The sequence below is a fragment of the Alexandromys fortis genome, unplaced genomic scaffold, assembly GCF_014885135.2.
Source record: "Alexandromys fortis isolate MF-2015 unplaced genomic scaffold, M_Fortis_MF-2015_v1.1 scaffold_264, whole genome shotgun sequence".
Classification (NCBI taxonomy): domain Eukaryota; kingdom Metazoa; phylum Chordata; class Mammalia; order Rodentia; family Cricetidae; genus Alexandromys; species Alexandromys fortis.
The window spans coordinates 33412-53314 of record NW_026068140.1 but is presented as its reverse complement, the minus strand read 5'-3'; the positions used below and the strand labels follow the sequence as shown (position 1 = coordinate 53314).

The 19903-nt window shown below is 41.1% G+C and overlaps 1 pseudogene; it reads right to left on the bottom strand.

The window, feature by feature from the left end:
* Positions 1 to 628: 628 nt before the first annotated feature.
* On the bottom strand, positions 629 to 4164 carry LOC126491214 (thymidylate synthase-like; annotated as a pseudogene).
* Between the last annotated feature and the right edge of the window lie 15739 nt (positions 4165 to 19903).

Sequence of the window (19903 nt, the reverse complement as noted above, 5' to 3'; positions counted from 1 at the left end):
TAATGTTTGTGATACTTATTCGTGTTATAGAACATATCAGATCTCTACCCCTATCCATGGCTAGAAACTAGACCACTGTATTACCACACCACCCTTTGTTTACTCACTTATCAAGCAGTAGGTAATTGGGGGCTTCTCCCTTTTTCTTTCTTTCTTTCTTTCTTTCTTTCTTTCTTTCTTCCTTTCTTTCTTCCTTTTTTTCTTCTTTTTTTTTTTTTCGAGACAGGGTTTCTCTGTAGCTTTGGAGCCTGTCCTGGCACTAGCTCTTGTAGACCAGGCTGGCCTCGAACTCACAGAGATCCGCCGGCCTCTGCCGCCCGAGTGCTGGGATTAAAGGCGTGCGCCACCACCGCCCAGCCTCCCTTTTTCTTTTATGAATGCCCAGGCACTAGTGCAGCCTCCCAAGGTAACTTGAGGCACAGGACACGTTGTAGACATTCTGCCAGCAGCCACTGTGCCCTTGAACAGAGACCACGGAGCTTTGAGTCTTCAAGAATTGATCTTCAATACCTAGAAACAGATGACTTTCTAGTAATGACTACCAAATCCTTAAGTCCTGAATTCAGGTCACTGTGCAACTAGTTATGACAATTTGACACAAGCTAGAGTCATTTTGGAAGAGGGAACCTCAATTGAGGAAAAAGTCAAGACTGGTCTGTGAACAAGACTGTGGTATGGGTGAGCCCAGCTCCCTAGGGACAGTGCCACCCCTGGGCAGGTCTTCAACTTTGAAATCATCAATTGTCTCAACTTTTCAAAGAATTTTGAGCTTTGGGAAAGGTCTTGGCTCTCGCTGAAGCTAAATAATAAAATCATGGTTTTACTTTATATCTGTTCCCATGTCTTCTTTTGAAACAATACAGTATTTTATCACAAAGTACTTCTTTACAGCAATGCAATACAGTACTGTCTTTTCTTTCTGCAAGATTAGGGATTGCACCTAAGGCCTCAGAAGAGCTATATTAGTAATCTGCCATCAGCTATGGTCAATCTTTGTTTGCCTTTTCATTCTGAGACAGGGTCTTAGTCAAGGTATCTAGGCTTGTGTTGAACCCACTCTAGTCCAGGCAAGCCTTGAACTTGGAATGCTCCTGCTCCAGCCTAAGTAGCTGTGGATACAGGCTGAAGCCACCAGATAACTCCTGAGAAATACATTCAACACAGGGATGCAATTCTTGACTTTTCTAACTTTTTCCCTTAATGTTCACAAAACATGGACACTCATATACTTACTACCATTTCAATTCATTTGCTGGCTGCTGTATTATAGGAATTTGAAAGGAATTTAAAAAGACAGGCTTTATAAAGTTTAGTACTTAAGCATAAAACTAAAGTGAAACATTTATTTTTCAGCTCCTCAAGTAAAATTATGAGTTAAAATGCTTATCTCCTGGCTTTTCTCTCTGGTACTGATGCTTAATACCTTACTGTGTTCTGTGCTTGTGGTTGGTAAGGCCAATGACGGCTTCATTCCCGCTTATCTCCTTTATTAAAATCCCTGCATTTGAAGCACTTCAGTGTAAGACAACATCAACCAGAGTGCCTGTGATACAAAGGATGCCCTGCACCCAATATTTTGTCAAGAGAAGGCACCAAGCTCAAAAAGAAATTCTTACCTGAATTTTCAGGGGCTCGATATGATTCAGGTAAATATGTGCATCTCCCAAGGTATGGACAAAATCCCCTGGCTAAAAATGACCCATAGGAGAGAACACAGCAGTCAATATTTTCATGTAAATTGTTTAAGAACACATGTTAAAACAGACTAGGTCTGTGAGATGGCTCCGTGGGTAACGGCCCTTGCCAAGCCTGACAACTTGAGCTTGACTCCTGGAAGCCACACGGAAGAAGAGAAAGGACCCACGCAGACTGTGCTCTCATCTATGCACACACTGTGGAAAATGTGGAGCCCATGTGTACACACACAATAGTACATTCTACAGTGTATGCACATAGCTCAAAGCTTTCCACAAAAGTAACTTTTCTAGTGCTGTTTTTGAGAAAAGTTAATGTTTTAGGTTTTTAGGTTGTGCACGATGGCTTACGCCCATAGTCCCAGTTATTGGAAGGCTGAGAATTGGCATCATGAACCTGGGAGAGTGGGGCCTAAAGTCTCATGCAAAAGTCAACTTTATTCAGAACATCAGACAATTTATACTCTGAGGGTTAAGAGTCCTGTGAGTAAACTATACAATCACAAAGACCAGAAACACATGGCAAAAACATGTTTTTCCATGGAGACACATGAATAACAACAGCTGAAATAAACTCACTCCTATCTGCTACACCTTGGAGGAATATGAAAATGCAGTCCAAGAACAAGTCTGTGTATTGAAGAAACTGAAGTCACAAGACTCTTGTTGTCTTGGAGTTTTCTCACACGCACTGTAAGTTCTCAAGACTCCATTCTTGGACTGTGTTCTGACACTGAGACAGAAGGATCACTGTAGGTCCAAGGCTAGTCTGTACTAGAGAATGAGACTATGTCTCAAAAACAAAAACAAAACAAACAAGCTACCCATATGAATGTTAGTTTCCTTAGGCAACAAGGTACCAGAAAGCTCCAAGGATGGTTATAAGGTGAGCCAGTACATGTCTTATTTACATGCATAAAATTTTAATACTAATCAGACTGAATTCCCTGCTATGAGTTAGTATATTCAATTGGCTATAACCACATCTTCTGAAAGCAGCTCACCTTTAGGCCTGTGATGTGTGCAATCATGTAGGTGAGCAAGGCATAGCTGGCAATGTTGAAGGGCACGCCCATGCCCATATCTCCTGACCTCTGGTAGAGCTGTCAAGACAGCTCTCCATTCGCTACATAGAATTGACAGAGGGCATGGCAAGGAGGCAGTGCCATCAGGGGTAGATCTGAGGGGGTCAATGGTAAAAGAAGGAGGGGTTTTAGAGAACACAGCTATAAAGAAGGTAAAATACAAAACAAGCCAACCATGAAGAAGCCATAAAGTTGCAGATATGTACAACTCAATTTCCCATTTTGTCAAAGTCAAACCATTTCTCCAGCCCTACAGCAGAGGTGATGGAGGCCTGTTCACTAGCATAAGGAATCTGCAAGTGTACATTTATGCTGAAGCAATGATCATCCAGCTGAGCTAAAATTAAGGATTTGGGCTGCTGTTGATGGCACCAAATAAAAGGAAATTATTCTTTTTGCAAAGGCCACAGGAAAATGGATTTTAGAATTCTAGAATTTTAGGAGTGTCTTTTTATGTTAGGATTTGAAGGATAGTTGCCAAGGGAACCATTCATGTGATTAGACGGTTGAGACTCTGGCCCAACCCATTGCTGGGAGAGGAAAGAGGCTAAAGATTGAGAACCATTAATTTCTTAATCAATTGTGCCTACATAGTGAATACTCCATTTAAACCAGAGAGTATGGGATTGGAGAGCTTCCAGGTTATTGAGCAAATGGAGGTTCTGGGAGGATAGTTAGCCAAGAAAGGTGTTTCTTTCTCCTCACACTCATCCTCTGAATCTCTTCATCTCACTGTTATCAATATCCTTCATGAAAAAAAAAAAAACAGTAAGCAAAGTGGATGTCTCACCAAGTTTTGTAAAGTGCTGAAGAGGGGCCTTGACTTACAGCAGAGCAGTTAGCAGCAGAAGTTTCAGCGTGGCCTTATGGTTAGCACCTGAAGTGCAAGAGAGTCTCGCGATACTGGGTCTTTAACTGTGGAATTAGATGCTATCTGGGATAGCATTAGAATTAAGCTAAGTTGCAGGATGGCCAACTGGTTTCTATCAAGAGTTAAATAATTGTTTGCTGTGGTGGATGAAAGTCTGAGAACAATGTGTTTTTCCTGAAGAGAACTGAGCATGTACCACTCATTTTTGAAGCTTTATATGTGATACCAGGTACTGGAGACAGAATAAAGTAAGAACATGGTGTGAAATAGATGTAGATCTTTAGTGGTTTATTAAGATTGTCCCCATAGGCTTGGTGTCCAGTTGGTGCTACTTTTTGGGGGGAGGAGTGAGATTAGGAAATTTAAAATACTGGAGGAAATATGTCATGGGTTTGGTTTTGGGGTATTTAAATTTTTCCCTTATCCAGTTTACTCTCTCTGCTTCAGATTTTTATTTAAAGATGTAAGCTCTCAGCTTCCTACTCCTGTGGTCATTTCTGACACCTGCTTCCATGCTTCCCTACCAGGATGGACTCATCCATCTAGAACTATAAGCCCAAATAAACTCTCCATCGTATAAGGTGATTTGGTCATGATCCTCTCCATAACAACAGAAATAGAAGATCAATACAAACATATGCACATAAGCGGTGCAAATAGAAGACTAATGAAACTCCTCGGTACAAAACAGGACAATGTTAAATGAAACTAAAATGTTGCAAGCAAAATGGGTATATATGAGCTGAATAGTGTGATATAATTAGTATAAAGATAGAGAACATCTAATGTAAAAATATATGCAAAAAGGTCTCACTGAGTGTGTCTAATCCTAATGACAGTAGATTTGGATTAGAAAAGCTGAAGGAAGAAATAGGGACATCATTGGTTTAGTAAAAGTAAGAAGAATGCTGACTAATATGTATTAATGACTTGCTGTGGGACAATGCTTTTGTACACTGTAAAGATTTGCCACTCATATAGGTTTAGTAAAATGCTGATTTTCCAGTAGCCAGGAAGGAATTTTAGGCGGGTTGACCAGACTTGGAAAAGTCTGGGAAGAGGAAAGGCTCAATGTAGTCACAAGCCCAGATGCAGAAGAAGCAAGATGAGAATGCCTCGCTGAGTAAGGTACCAAGTCACGTGGTTAAACATAGATAAGAATTATGGGTTAATTTAAGTTGAAGATCTAGTTAATAATAAGCCCGAGCCAAGAGACCAACCAGTTTATAATTAATATAAGCATCTGTGTGTTTTGTTGGTACTGAATGGTTGTGGGAACTGGCAGGACAGAAACTTCCATTTAGAGTGAGTAGTTTCATCTTCTATTAGATCCTGTCATTGTCACATCTCAAAGAGGGAAATAACACAACCAGTTACATGTGACAGCAACCCAGCAGAAAAAACAATGTAAAATGGAGTTCAAATGAAATGATTCATATGGAAGACCTGAGTTTAAACAAAGCTGCAAGACTAAGGGAAGACAGAAACCCAAGCAGTGAAGGAAGTCGAAAATGTGGTGTTTAGTGATCAATAAAGAAATTTGTCATTACACCCAAACTCTCAGCCATAATTGAGTAATGTAGATAGAACCCACATAAGAAATGAGAAAGGAGGATCAGGCCAGAGAGAAACATGAAGCTTATTGAAACAGTGGTATATTTCGTATGATACAGGTGAACTAACTCAATGTGCACTACAATCTGCACACACTTAGTTTTCCTTCTTCACAATGCAAGATTACAACACTTGAAGCATTCCTCCCCATCCCTTATAAAACCAGTCATTTTTTACCTTTTTTATGAAAAGAAAATGCCTTATAATTTTTCTGAAGTTGTCAGAATTTCTAGCCTCACTACTCTCTATCTTTGGGAACACTATGAGGAAAGGGGGTTACTTCTGAAGTGAGTGTAGAGTCTCTCATGCCTATCTCCTTAATATTCCACCAGTTCCTAGGGACAAAAAGCCTTCACATAGGGGTCTTTGGGACACACTCAAAATGCATGTGACAGCAGTCCAGCAAAGCTCTGACCGGATCCAACAGGTTCGGACTGGATAAAACTGGATTAGACTGGATCAAAATGGTTGAGACCAGTTCAAACAGGATCAAACTGGTTCAAGGCAGATTAGACCGGCTCAAACCAGATTAGATTAGTTCAGGCTGGCTCAAACTGGATCAAACCGGCTTAGACCAGTTCACACAAAATCCAACTGGTTTAGATCAGAACAAACCGGTTTAGACTGGTTAAAACTGGTTTAGACCTGTTCAAATCAGATCAGACCAGTTCAAACCAGATCAAGCAGGCTCAGACTGGATCAAACAGGGTTAGACTGGTTCAAACTGGACCAAACTGGATCAGACCACGTCAAACTGGTTCAAACCGGATCAAACCAGTTTAGACTCGTTCAAACCGGATCAAACCGGGTCAGAAGGTGTCAAACCGGTTTAGTCTGGTTCAAACCAGATCAGACCAGATCAAACTGGTTAGACCGGTTCAAACCGAATCAAACTGGTTCAAAATGAATTAGACCAGCTCAAACTGGATTGGATCGGTTCAGTCTGGCACAAACCAGATCAAACCGGTTTAAACCAGTTCAAATCAGTAAAGACCAGTTCAAAATGGATCAAGCCAGTTTAGACATGTTCAGACTGGATCAAAATGGTTGAGACCAGTTTAGACCGGTTCAAACCGGATGAGACTGGTTCAAGCTGTATTAGACTGGTTTAGACCAGTTCAAACCGGTTTAGACTGGCTTAAACAAGAACAAACCAGTTCAGACCAGTTCAAACCAGATCAAACCAGTTCAAACCGAATAAGACCGGTTCAGACCGCTTTAAACCGGATAAAACAAGTTCAGACTAGACCCGATAAAAACCTCTACCTCTACCTCTCTCTGGCTGGCCTCGAACTCACAGAGATCCTGATCAAATCTGATCAAACTGATTCAAATAGGGTCAAACCAGTTTAGACCGGTTCAAACCAGATCAAACCGGTTTAGACCAGCTCAAACCGGATTAGACCGGTTTAAACAAGTTAAACTGGTTCAAAGCGGATCAAATTGGCGTGAACCGGATTAGACCGGTTCAAACTGGATAAGACTGGTTTAGACCAGTTCACCAGGAGTAGACCAGTTTAAACAAGTTCAAACCAGCTTAGATTGGTTCAAACCGGATCAAACCGGGTCAGATGGTTCAAAACAGTTTAGACCAGCTCAAACTGGATTAGACCAGTTCAAACTGGATGAGACCAGTTTAGACTGGTTCAATCCAGTTTAGACCCGCTCAAACCAGCTTATACTGGTTTAAACTGGTTTAAACTGGTTCGAGCCAGATCAAACCAGCTTAAACTGGTTTAATCCAGATCAAACTGGCTCAGACTGGATTAGACTGGTTCAAACTGTATGAGACCAGGTCAAACTGGAAGAGACCGGTTCAAAACGGATTAGACTGGATCACACCAGTTCGAAAAGGATTAGACCAGTTCAAACCTGAATTAACTGGATCAAACCATATCAAACCAGCGTAGATCAGTTCAAACCGGATCAAACTGTCTCAGAATGGATCAAACCGGTTTAAACCAGTTCAAACCGGGTAAAACTGTTTCAAACTGGATCAAATTGGTTTAGACCAGTTCAAACCAGATTAGACTGGTTCAAACCAGATGAGACAGGTTTAGACTGGTTCAGTCTGGCAGAGACCGACTCAAACCACTCAAACTGGTTCAAAACAGATTAGACCGGTTTAAACCGGCTCAAACCAGTTCAAACCGGATAAAACTGGTTAGAACCGGATGACTGATTCAAACTGGATTAGACTTGTTTAAACTGGTTCAAACCAGTTCAAACCGGATCAAACTGGTTTGAACCAGATTAGACTGGTTAAAATCAGACGAGACTGGTTTAGGCCAGTCCAAACCAGTTTAGACCGGTTCAAACTGGATTAGACCAGTTTAAACTGGTTCAAAATGGATCAAACTGGTTTGAACCGGATTAGACTGGTTCAAACCAGTTGAGACCAGCTCAAACCGGATCAAACTGTTTTGAACCGGATTAGACCAGTTTAAACCATTTCAAACCTGTTCAAACCAGATCAAATTGGTTTGAAATGAATTACACTGTTTCAAAATGGTTTAAACCAGTTCAAACGGGATTAGACCGGTTTAGACCGTCTCATACAAGAACAAACCATTTCAGACTGGTTAAAACTGGTTTAGACCGGTTCAAACCAGTATAGACTGGTTCAGAGCAGATTAAACCGGTGAAGACCAGTTAAAACCGGATCGAACTGGTTCAAGGCAGAATATTCTGCCTCCTACCAGATTAGACTGGTTTAGACTGGTTCAGACAGAATTAGACAGGTTCAAAACGGTTTAGACCTGTTCAAACCGGATTACACCAGTTAAAACTGGATCAGACCTGGTTAGACTGGGTTCAAACCACATTAGACCTGTTCAAACTGGAATAGACCAGTTTAAACCACTTCAAACTGGTTCAAACCTGATCAAACTGGCTCAGACAGCATCAAACTGGTTTAGACCAGTTCAAACTTGATCAAACTGGTTCAAACCAGATCGAACCAGTTTAGACTGGTTCAATCCGGAATAAACCAGTTTAGACCTTTTCAATCCAAATTAGTCCGGTTCAAACCAGATCAAATTGGTTTAGAACAGTTCAAAACTGGATCAAAATGATTCGAACCAGATTACACCGGTTTAGAGTGGTTGAAACTGGTTGAGCCCAGCTCAAACCGGATCAAACCAGCTTAGCCCGGTTCAAACCGGATTAAACTGTATCAGACCAGATCACACTGGTTCAAACTGGATCAAACCAGTTCAGACCAGTTCAAACCTGATCAAACTGGTTCAGACCGGATAAAACCCGTTTGGACCAGATCAAACTGGATTAGACTCTTTCAGACTAGATCATACTGGTTTAGACCAGTTGAACCCAGATCAAACTGGTTTAAAGCAGATAAGACCAGCTCAAATCAAATTAGATGGGTTCAGGATGGTTCAAACCAAATTCAAACCCGTTTAGACCGGTTCAAATGGGTCTAGACTGGCTCAAACAGCTTCAAACCGGTTTATAGTTGTTCAAACCGGATCAAACTGGATCAGACCGGATCAAACTGGTTCCAACTGTTTCAAACCAGTTCAAACCTGTTTAGACCGGCTCAAACCGGATCAGACTGGATCAAACTGGTTCAAACTGGAATTAACCAGTTTAGAATGGTTCAAACCAGTTTAGATCGGTTCAAAACCGGATCAAGCTCTTTCAAACTGGGCGAAACAGGTTTAGACCATCTCAAACCAGATCAACCTGGATCAGACCCGATCAAACTGCTTCAACCTGGATCAAACCAGTTTAGACCGGTTCAAAGCAGATCAACTGGTTCAAAGAGGATTAGACCGGCTCAAACTGGATTAGATCAGTTCAGGCCCGCCATACCGGATCCAACAGCTCAAACCTGATCAAACCATTTTAGACCTGCTCAAACCGGATCAAACCAGTTTAGACTGGTTCAAACTGGATCAAAGTGGATCAGACCAGATCAAACTGGTTCAAACTGGATCAAACCAGTTTAGACCGGTCCAAAGCCTGATCAACTGGTTCAAGCTGGATCAAACCAGTTCAGACCAGTTCAAACCGGATCAAATTAGTTCAGACCAGTTCAAATCGGATCAAACCATTTCAAACTGGTTCAGACTGGATCAAACCCATTTGTACCGGCTCAAACTGGATTAAATTGGTTCAGGCCCGCCATGCTGGATCCAGCATGTTTAAGCCGGCTCAAACCTGATCAAACTGGTTTAGACCTGCTCAAGCTGGATCAAACCAGCCTAGACCAGTTCAAACTGGATCAAAGTGGATCAGACCAGATCAAACTGGTTCAAACCAGATCAAACCAGTTTAGACTGACTCAAACCGGTTTAAACTGGTTCAGACTGGATCAAACAAGTTTGGACCGGATCAAACCAGATTAGACAGGNATTTTTCTGAAGTTGTCAGAATTTCTAGCCTCACTACTCTCTATCTTTGGGAACACTATGAGGAAAGGGGGTTACTTCTGAAGTGAGTGTAGAGTCTCTCATGCCTATCTCCTTAATATTCCACCAGTTCCTAGGGACAAAAAGCCTTCACATAGGGGTCTTTGGGACACACTCAAAATGCATGTGACAGCAGTCCAGCAAAGCTCTGACCGGATCCAACAGGTTCGGACTGGATAAAACTGGATTAGACTGGATCAAAATGGTTGAGACCAGTTCAAACAGGATCAAACTGGTTCAAGGCAGATTAGACCGGCTCAAACCAGATTAGATTAGTTCAGGCTGGCTCAAACTGGATCAAACCGGCTTAGACCAGTTCACACAAAATCCAACTGGTTTAGATCAGAACAAACCGGTTTAGACTGGTTAAAACTGGTTTAGACCTGTTCAAATCAGATCAGACCAGTTCAAACCAGATCAAGCAGGCTCAGACTGGATCAAACAGGGTTAGACTGGTTCAAACTGGACCAAACTGGATCAGACCACGTCAAACTGGTTCAAACCGGATCAAACCAGTTTAGACTCGTTCAAACCGGATCAAACCGGGTCAGAAGGTGTCAAACCGGTTTAGTCTGGTTCAAACCAGATCAGACCAGATCAAACTGGTTAGACCGGTTCAAACCGAATCAAACTGGTTCAAAATGAATTAGACCAGCTCAAACTGGATTGGATCGGTTCAGTCTGGCACAAACCAGATCAAACCGGTTTAAACCAGTTCAAATCAGTAAAGACCAGTTCAAAATGGATCAAGCCAGTTTAGACATGTTCAGACTGGATCAAAATGGTTGAGACCAGTTTAGACCGGTTCAAACCGGATGAGACTGGTTCAAGCTGTATTAGACTGGTTTAGACCAGTTCAAACCGGTTTAGACTGGCTTAAACAAGAACAAACCAGTTCAGACCAGTTCAAACCAGATCAAACCAGTTCAAACCGAATAAGACCGGTTCAGACCGCTTTAAACCGGATAAAACAAGTTCAGACTAGACCCGATAAAAACCTCTACCTCTACCTCTCTCTGGCTGGCCTCGAACTCACAGAGATCCTGATCAAATCTGATCAAACTGATTCAAATAGGGTCAAACCAGTTTAGACCGGTTCAAACCAGATCAAACCGGTTTAGACCAGCTCAAACCGGATTAGACCGGTTTAAACAAGTTAAACTGGTTCAAAGCGGATCAAATTGGCGTGAACCGGATTAGACCGGTTCAAACTGGATAAGACTGGTTTAGACCAGTTCACCAGGAGTAGACCAGTTTAAACAAGTTCAAACCAGCTTAGATTGGTTCAAACCGGATCAAACCGGGTCAGATGGTTCAAAACAGTTTAGACCAGCTCAAACTGGATTAGACCAGTTCAAACTGGATGAGACCAGTTTAGACTGGTTCAATCCAGTTTAGACCCGCTCAAACCAGCTTATACTGGTTTAAACTGGTTTAAACTGGTTCGAGCCAGATCAAACCAGCTTAAACTGGTTTAATCCAGATCAAACTGGCTCAGACTGGATTAGACTGGTTCAAACTGTATGAGACCAGGTCAAACTGGAAGAGACCGGTTCAAAACGGATTAGACTGGATCACACCAGTTCGAAAAGGATTAGACCAGTTCAAACCTGAATTAACTGGATCAAACCATATCAAACCAGCGTAGATCAGTTCAAACCGGATCAAACTGTCTCAGAATGGATCAAACCGGTTTAAACCAGTTCAAACCGGGTAAAACTGTTTCAAACTGGATCAAATTGGTTTAGACCAGTTCAAACCAGATTAGACTGGTTCAAACCAGATGAGACAGGTTTAGACTGGTTCAGTCTGGCAGAGACCGACTCAAACCACTCAAACTGGTTCAAAACAGATTAGACCGGTTTAAACCGGCTCAAACCAGTTCAAACCGGATAAAACTGGTTAGAACCGGATGACTGATTCAAACTGGATTAGACTTGTTTAAACTGGTTCAAACCAGTTCAAACCGGATCAAACTGGTTTGAACCAGATTAGACTGGTTAAAATCAGACGAGACTGGTTTAGGCCAGTCCAAACCAGTTTAGACCGGTTCAAACTGGATTAGACCAGTTTAAACTGGTTCAAAATGGATCAAACTGGTTTGAACCGGATTAGACTGGTTCAAACCAGTTGAGACCAGCTCAAACCGGATCAAACTGTTTTGAACCGGATTAGACCAGTTTAAACCATTTCAAACCTGTTCAAACCAGATCAAATTGGTTTGAAATGAATTACACTGTTTCAAAATGGTTTAAACCAGTTCAAACGGGATTAGACCGGTTTAGACCGTCTCATACAAGAACAAACCATTTCAGACTGGTTAAAACTGGTTTAGACCGGTTCAAACCAGTATAGACTGGTTCAGAGCAGATTAAACCGGTGAAGACCAGTTAAAACCGGATCGAACTGGTTCAAGGCAGAATATTCTGCCTCCTACCAGATTAGACTGGTTTAGACTGGTTCAGACAGAATTAGACAGGTTCAAAACGGTTTAGACCTGTTCAAACCGGATTACACCAGTTAAAACTGGATCAGACCTGGTTAGACTGGGTTCAAACCACATTAGACCTGTTCAAACTGGAATAGACCAGTTTAAACCACTTCAAACTGGTTCAAACCTGATCAAACTGGCTCAGACAGCATCAAACTGGTTTAGACCAGTTCAAACTTGATCAAACTGGTTCAAACCAGATCGAACCAGTTTAGACTGGTTCAATCCGGAATAAACCAGTTTAGACCTTTTCAATCCAAATTAGTCCGGTTCAAACCAGATCAAATTGGTTTAGAACAGTTCAAAACTGGATCAAAATGATTCGAACCAGATTACACCGGTTTAGAGTGGTTGAAACTGGTTGAGCCCAGCTCAAACCGGATCAAACCAGCTTAGCCCGGTTCAAACCGGATTAAACTGTATCAGACCAGATCACACTGGTTCAAACTGGATCAAACCAGTTCAGACCAGTTCAAACCTGATCAAACTGGTTCAGACCGGATAAAACCCGTTTGGACCAGATCAAACTGGATTAGACTCTTTCAGACTAGATCATACTGGTTTAGACCAGTTGAACCCAGATCAAACTGGTTTAAAGCAGATAAGACCAGCTCAAATCAAATTAGATGGGTTCAGGATGGTTCAAACCAAATTCAAACCCGTTTAGACCGGTTCAAATGGGTCTAGACTGGCTCAAACAGCTTCAAACCGGTTTATAGTTGTTCAAACCGGATCAAACTGGATCAGACCGGATCAAACTGGTTCCAACTGTTTCAAACCAGTTCAAACCTGTTTAGACCGGCTCAAACCGGATCAGACTGGATCAAACTGGTTCAAACTGGAATTAACCAGTTTAGAATGGTTCAAACCAGTTTAGATCGGTTCAAAACCGGATCAAGCTCTTTCAAACTGGGCGAAACAGGTTTAGACCATCTCAAACCAGATCAACCTGGATCAGACCCGATCAAACTGCTTCAACCTGGATCAAACCAGTTTAGACCGGTTCAAAGCAGATCAACTGGTTCAAAGAGGATTAGACCGGCTCAAACTGGATTAGATCAGTTCAGGCCCGCCATACCGGATCCAACAGCTCAAACCTGATCAAACCATTTTAGACCTGCTCAAACCGGATCAAACCAGTTTAGACTGGTTCAAACTGGATCAAAGTGGATCAGACCAGATCAAACTGGTTCAAACTGGATCAAACCAGTTTAGACCGGTCCAAAGCCTGATCAACTGGTTCAAGCTGGATCAAACCAGTTCAGACCAGTTCAAACCGGATCAAATTAGTTCAGACCAGTTCAAATCGGATCAAACCATTTCAAACTGGTTCAGACTGGATCAAACCCATTTGTACCGGCTCAAACTGGATTAAATTGGTTCAGGCCCGCCATGCTGGATCCAGCATGTTTAAGCCGGCTCAAACCTGATCAAACTGGTTTAGACCTGCTCAAGCTGGATCAAACCAGCCTAGACCAGTTCAAACTGGATCAAAGTGGATCAGACCAGATCAAACTGGTTCAAACCAGATCAAACCAGTTTAGACTGACTCAAACCGGTTTAAACTGGTTCAGACTGGATCAAACAAGTTTGGACCGGATCAAACCAGATTAGACAGGTTCTGACTACATCAGACCAGTTTAGACCAGTTCAAACCAGATTAAACTGGTTGAAAGCTGATAAAACCAGCTCAGACCAGATTATATGGGTTCTGGCCAGACATAACCCAGTTCAAACCAGTTTAGACCGGTTCAAACTGGTCTGGACTGGATCAAACAACTTCAAACCTTTTTAGATTGGTTCAAACCGGATCAAACTTGATCAGACCGGATCACACAGGTTCAAACTGGATCAAACCAGTTTAGACTGGTTCAAACCGGATCTAACCGGTTCATACCAGTTCAAACCGGACCAAACTGGTTCAAACTGGTTCAGACCAGATCAAACCAGTTTGTGCCGGATCAAACTGTATTAGACTATTTCAGACTAGATCAAACTGCTTTAGACCGGATCAAACTGGTTGAAAGCGGATAAGAACAGCTAAAACCGGATTAGATGGGTTCAGGACGGTTCAAACCAGGTTCAAACCGGTTTAGAACCGTTCAAACCAGTCTAGACTGGCTCAAACCGCTTCAAACTGGATTAGACCAGATCAAACTGGTTCAAACGAAATTAACCAGTTTAGAATGGTTCAAACCAGTTTAGATCGGTTCAAAACTGGATCAAACTCTTTCAAACTGGTTAAAACAGGTTTAGACCATCTCAAACTGGATCAACCTGGATCAGACCTGATCAAACTGCTTCAACCTGGATCAAACCAGTTTAGACTGGTGGAAAGCCAGATCAAACTGGTTCAAACCAGATCAAACCGGTTTAGAGGGGCTCAAACCGGATCAAACTGTTTTTAACTTGTTCAGATCAGATCAAACAAGATTAGACTGGTTCTGACTAGATCAAACCGATTCAGACCAGCTCAAACCGGTTTAAACTGGCTCAAACCTGATCAAACCGGTTTAGACCTGCTCAAACCGGATCAAACCAGTTTAGACCTGTTCAAACCGGATCAGACCATATCAAACTGGTTCAAACTGGATCAAACCAGTTCAGACCAGTTCAAACCAGATCAAACAGGTTCAAACTGGTTCAGACTGGATCAAACCCATTTGTACTGGATCAAACTGGATTAGACTGGTTCAGAGTAGATCAAACTGGTTCAGACCAGTTCAAACTGGACCAAACCGGTTCAAACTGGTTCAGACCGGATCAAACCAGTTTGTACCGGCTCAAACTGGATTAGACGGGTTCAGAGTATATCAAACCAGTTTAGACCAGATCAAACCGGATCATACTGGTTGAAAGTGGATAAGAACAGCTCAAACCAGATTTGATATGTTCAGGACGGAGACAGCCACTGGCTGGAACATTATCTGGTAAGCCACAGCCTTGTGGTGTTACACAGATTAATGGAGATGGGTTAAATTAAGATGTAAGAGTTAGCCAATAAGAAACTATAGTCAACGGATCAAGCAGTGATTTAAATAATATGGTTTCTGTGTGATTATTTCAGGAGTCTGGGCATCTGGGAAACAAACAAGTGGTCTCCTACTACAGTGTCTCTACTTCCCTACTCCAGCTTGAGCTGAATCAAGGTGGGCAAATCCATGACCAAGACAGGCTTCTGGGGAGCTGCCCTCCCAGCTCATTTCTGGGTTACTCCCTCTAAGTCTAGTGAGAACAATAAATGATAGACCCCTCCCCCCGTGTACAGGACATTCTAGAGTAAGCTGGAGCATCATAGTTTTAAGAGGGATTTCTTAATTGTGTTGTACTGGATGCTGTAAACATCAGTTCCATAATGTTTTGCGACATATCTGTTGCTTCTTGGTATCAACTCCATACTCACATTAAAATCCAAAAGCATGGTGATAGTAGTGGTGCCATGTATCATATGAAGAATGTCGTGTGTTTTATCCACGATTGTACACACTGTTTGGAGACATTCTTGTGTCCCCTAAAAGGGGGAATATTTCTTCCCTTTCCATGCAAGGTCAATGAGGTCCCTAAGGACAGAGGTTTTTGATCACTTATTGTCCAGTTCACAAAGGCCAGGGAGAACCCACTCAATGAATTTGAAATATTATCAAGTCTAAAATGGAGAATCAATGTGGGAAATATTTCCTCAAGGCTTCAATGGAAGCCACAGTACATGAAGCAATTATTCTCATATTGATGGGCAAATGATAAAAGAGAGACTTGAGGAGTCTGAGATTCCTTCCAAGCCCAAGTGACCTCTAAGGACGAGTTGGTCAACTGGCCTTGACAACTCAGAAAAAAAGATTAATTTTGGCAACCTGCATTGTTCTTGAGTACTCAAGGAGAAAATTTAATCAAAGACTAAGAGAATTGGTAACAACACAAGGGATAGCACTCCATAAACATTAGATATAAGTCTATATAAGATGTTATTTAGATAGCAAATCTCACTAATATTTTCTCCTTGATAAAAGGATGTTGCCCAGATGTAAGACTAAAGACTCTTAGAACACTGTACCACAACAAAGGATAGGGCATTTATTGTTTTAACATTCAAATTAAATAATGCTAAATATCTCTTTCTCTATTCAATTCTACATGGGAAGAGAATCATGCTGACTTTGGGCTGATAAAACAGCTATAAAAGGGTGTGAAAGTTGGTTGTGTGTTCATCACTCTGGAGACCAACTGTAGGGGTTAAAGGAAAACATATAATAGGACTATTGTTTGCTCATCGAGAATGTCTTATGGACTTTGAACATTTTAGTTCTTCTCAGACAACAGTAAAGGAATTCATTTTCTGTCTACATCTGAGAGTTTGGTCTTTACAAGAGTCTCTCTGGAAGGGTATCACAATACTGCCACCTGATATCCCAAATTCAGCTAGAAGAAACCAGATCAGTCATTGCCCCAATCCAACAATGGTAGTAAGTGTTATCTCTTCAGAGGGAGGTGGGTTAAGAACTGGAGGTAGAAATTAGACAATTTAGGGTTTTAAAAAAACCTCATGGCTCCCTATTGGCTCCATCATGGCTCACAATCTACTTCCCACTGTGGCTCCTGACTGCTAGGCTTGCCCAAAGTCCCTCAATAGCTAACATTAACCAGCTGGTCTGCGAGACAGTAGCAGCTCCCCTACAGGATGAGAGAAATCAAATGACTAAGGCAGCACGGCCCTTCCCAGCATTGCCATTCCTCCATAGAGGAAGACAGGGCTCTAGTCTGGTAAATTTGTATTTCAGTAGAAAGTCTTCAAGGCTCTCAGAATACTTCCTGCTCTTCTTCCAAGATACAGGGTCCCTTGTGTTTGTATTCCATTACAGAGTCACTGAGCAGTGTAATCAACCCTTTCCCTCAGAGCTCAGAAGTCCTGAAGCCAAACGTAGGTCACATTGAAACAGTAACACTTGTTAAATCAAAATGAGGTCATAAATTAGAAAACAATGAAGTGTCTATGGGAGGGCTCAGAGACAAAAAAGATGATGGAAGATATAATTATAATCCACAAAATTATTCTAAAGATTATTCATAAAAAGGCTTTATGATCATGTGCTCCATAGACTAGGGATTTATATTAGAGAGCACAAATTATTAGTCACACATTTTATCTCAGGCTGTAAATATTAAATATGTAAAATAACAGTTCTTTTAGGCAGGGCCACATCATTTTATTCAGTTCTACTTGGGTCAAACTAGTGTAACTATTGTAATTTGGTTTCATGATAAGTTCTGTTCTTTATCCAGATTCTTGATTCCTTGCAAGAAATGGCTAGTCAGCACATTTAATAATAATCTAAAAGTGATTACCTCACTACTTATTTCTAATGTGAGCTATGGTCTAAGGGGGGGGGACTTTCATGTTCCTTTTTGCCCATCCTGTTCTGTGCTGGGACTACACCTGCTTTATAATTTGTCAGTAAACGCAATTCTTACATGGATCCCTCTTCATTTGCAAATTCACAATAAAATCCAGAGAAGCTGGAGGACACTCATTTACTCATCTATTTTCCTTCTCACTGAGCAGTTAAGGCCCAGTCTTGAAGCAGTTGCAGGACTTGCTTTCTGGGCAGCAGAAGCAGGATTAGCTGTTCAAAGCAATTCTCAGCTACATAGTGTGAGATAAACAAAAGCTACAGAAGGCAGAAATAAATAATCAACAGCATTTGTAAAAAATGGAAAGAAATTCTTAATGACCTGATGTGGGAGTGTCTTTATCTATCTGTTGCTTTCATTGGTTAATTAATGAAGAAAACTGATTGGCCTGATAGAGCAGAATTTAGATAGGTAGAGTAAACAGAACAGAATGCTGGGAGAAAGAAAGCTGAGTCAGGCCGACACCATGCCTCCCCTCTCCAGGCATACACCTTGCCTCTCCTCTCTGAGACAGAAATATGTCAAGAATCTCCCTGGTAAGCCACCAACTCGTGGTGCTACACTGATTATTAGAAATGGGTTAATCAAGATGTGAGAATCAGCCAATAAGAGGCTAAAACTAATGGGCCAAGAAGTATTTAAAAGAATACAGTTTCCATGTTTCAGGGCATAAGCTAGCCAGGCAGATGGGAGCCAGGTGGAACACAGCCCACTGCTCCTATTACAACAATGACCTGGAAACAATAGGGTATAGAAACAAATAGATTAAACAGTGATGCATTTAAAGTAAATAAAATTTAAAAAGTGAAAATAGCAATTATTTTTTAAAAAAACATAAATATAATTTTAAAAAGTCACACAGTTTAAAAAGAAAAAAAACATTCCCCAGTAGAGAGAGACTGACATTAAAAAGATATTACTTCAACATGCCCCTAAATGCAATGTCAGCTGCTGAGACCTGTGACCTGAAACCACACAGCTACAGCTAATGGATATAATCATGTCAGGCAGGATTGAACATATAAGCATAGGAGAGTTCCCTTATTAGAAATTCAATATTTATTGACTCAAGCTAACCTTCCCGAATTGTACACCCAAAATCTAGCCTGCCTTCATTCACATGACAAAATTAACACATGCTGGGAAATTACAAATTCACTGATCCTGCCACAATCGGGTTCTTTTTCATAATGGTGACTCCAGGAGCTATTTGCCTATCTACAGTGTATGCAATAAACTATTCCTTCTATTCTGGTCTGAAGGTGGAAGCCATGCTCCACATACAAATCTTTTCCCTATTGCTGAAATGGACAGTTGACTACATGACTCAAATTTTTTAATTTTAGAACTCAGTGGTGGTTGAGTTCTTTAATATAAGAATTTAGTTAGTTTAATCACAAGGACAAGGTCATTGCACTGGAGAGCAATGGATCAAGGCTACCTGATCCAACATAAAAAAGTTTGCCTCAGAAACACTTTTTCTATAATGCTGGAGGTACTGCTATTCTAGAATTAATATGCCTTCCCAGAGATAAATCATTCACACACTTAAAGTTTAGTAGACATAAATTCCGTTAATAACAGTATGCATTCAGTGGTGGTTAATGCTGAAATAGGAGACAACCTGGGCCAGATTTTGCATTCCATATATGCTGTCTTTTTTAGGTTCAGGCCTGAGGTTATATATTGAACAGTTTAAATAGGGACAGAATGCAAGTCTAGCCACTTAGGCAGATGGAGATTTACAGAGCAAAACCATCTTTTACATAATGCATTATGATCAAAATAAAAATATATTATAATGTATGATTTAAAGGATAAATAGATATTAATATATGATCTAAAAATACATTTAAAAGATTTGTTGATGCCACAATTCTCACAAATACAAAGGATATAAAACACAAATTTAAAAAAATGTTACAGGAAAGTCTCCTATTTACACCGTGATTGTTCTTAAATCAACAGCTATTCTGAGCCATTCTAACCTCAGAATAAGCCTTCTTTTGCCTCCAAGCAAGCTGGCTTAGAGAAAGACCACCAATGCTTCTTTGACTGACAGCCCTGACTGATGTTTATCTCAACAGTGACATTACTGTACAGTATCTTTTTTTTAAGTTTTATTTTATGTATATGGGTGTTTGTCCACAAGTGTCTGTGTGCAGTACCTGCAGAGGCCAAATGAGTAAATCAGATCCCTTGGAACTGGAGTTACAGGAGATGGTTAGCAACCATGGATGGCAGTGTAACCTGTGTCCTCTGCAACAACACCCAGTACTCTCAATTGCAAAGCTATCTCACAAGCTTCATTT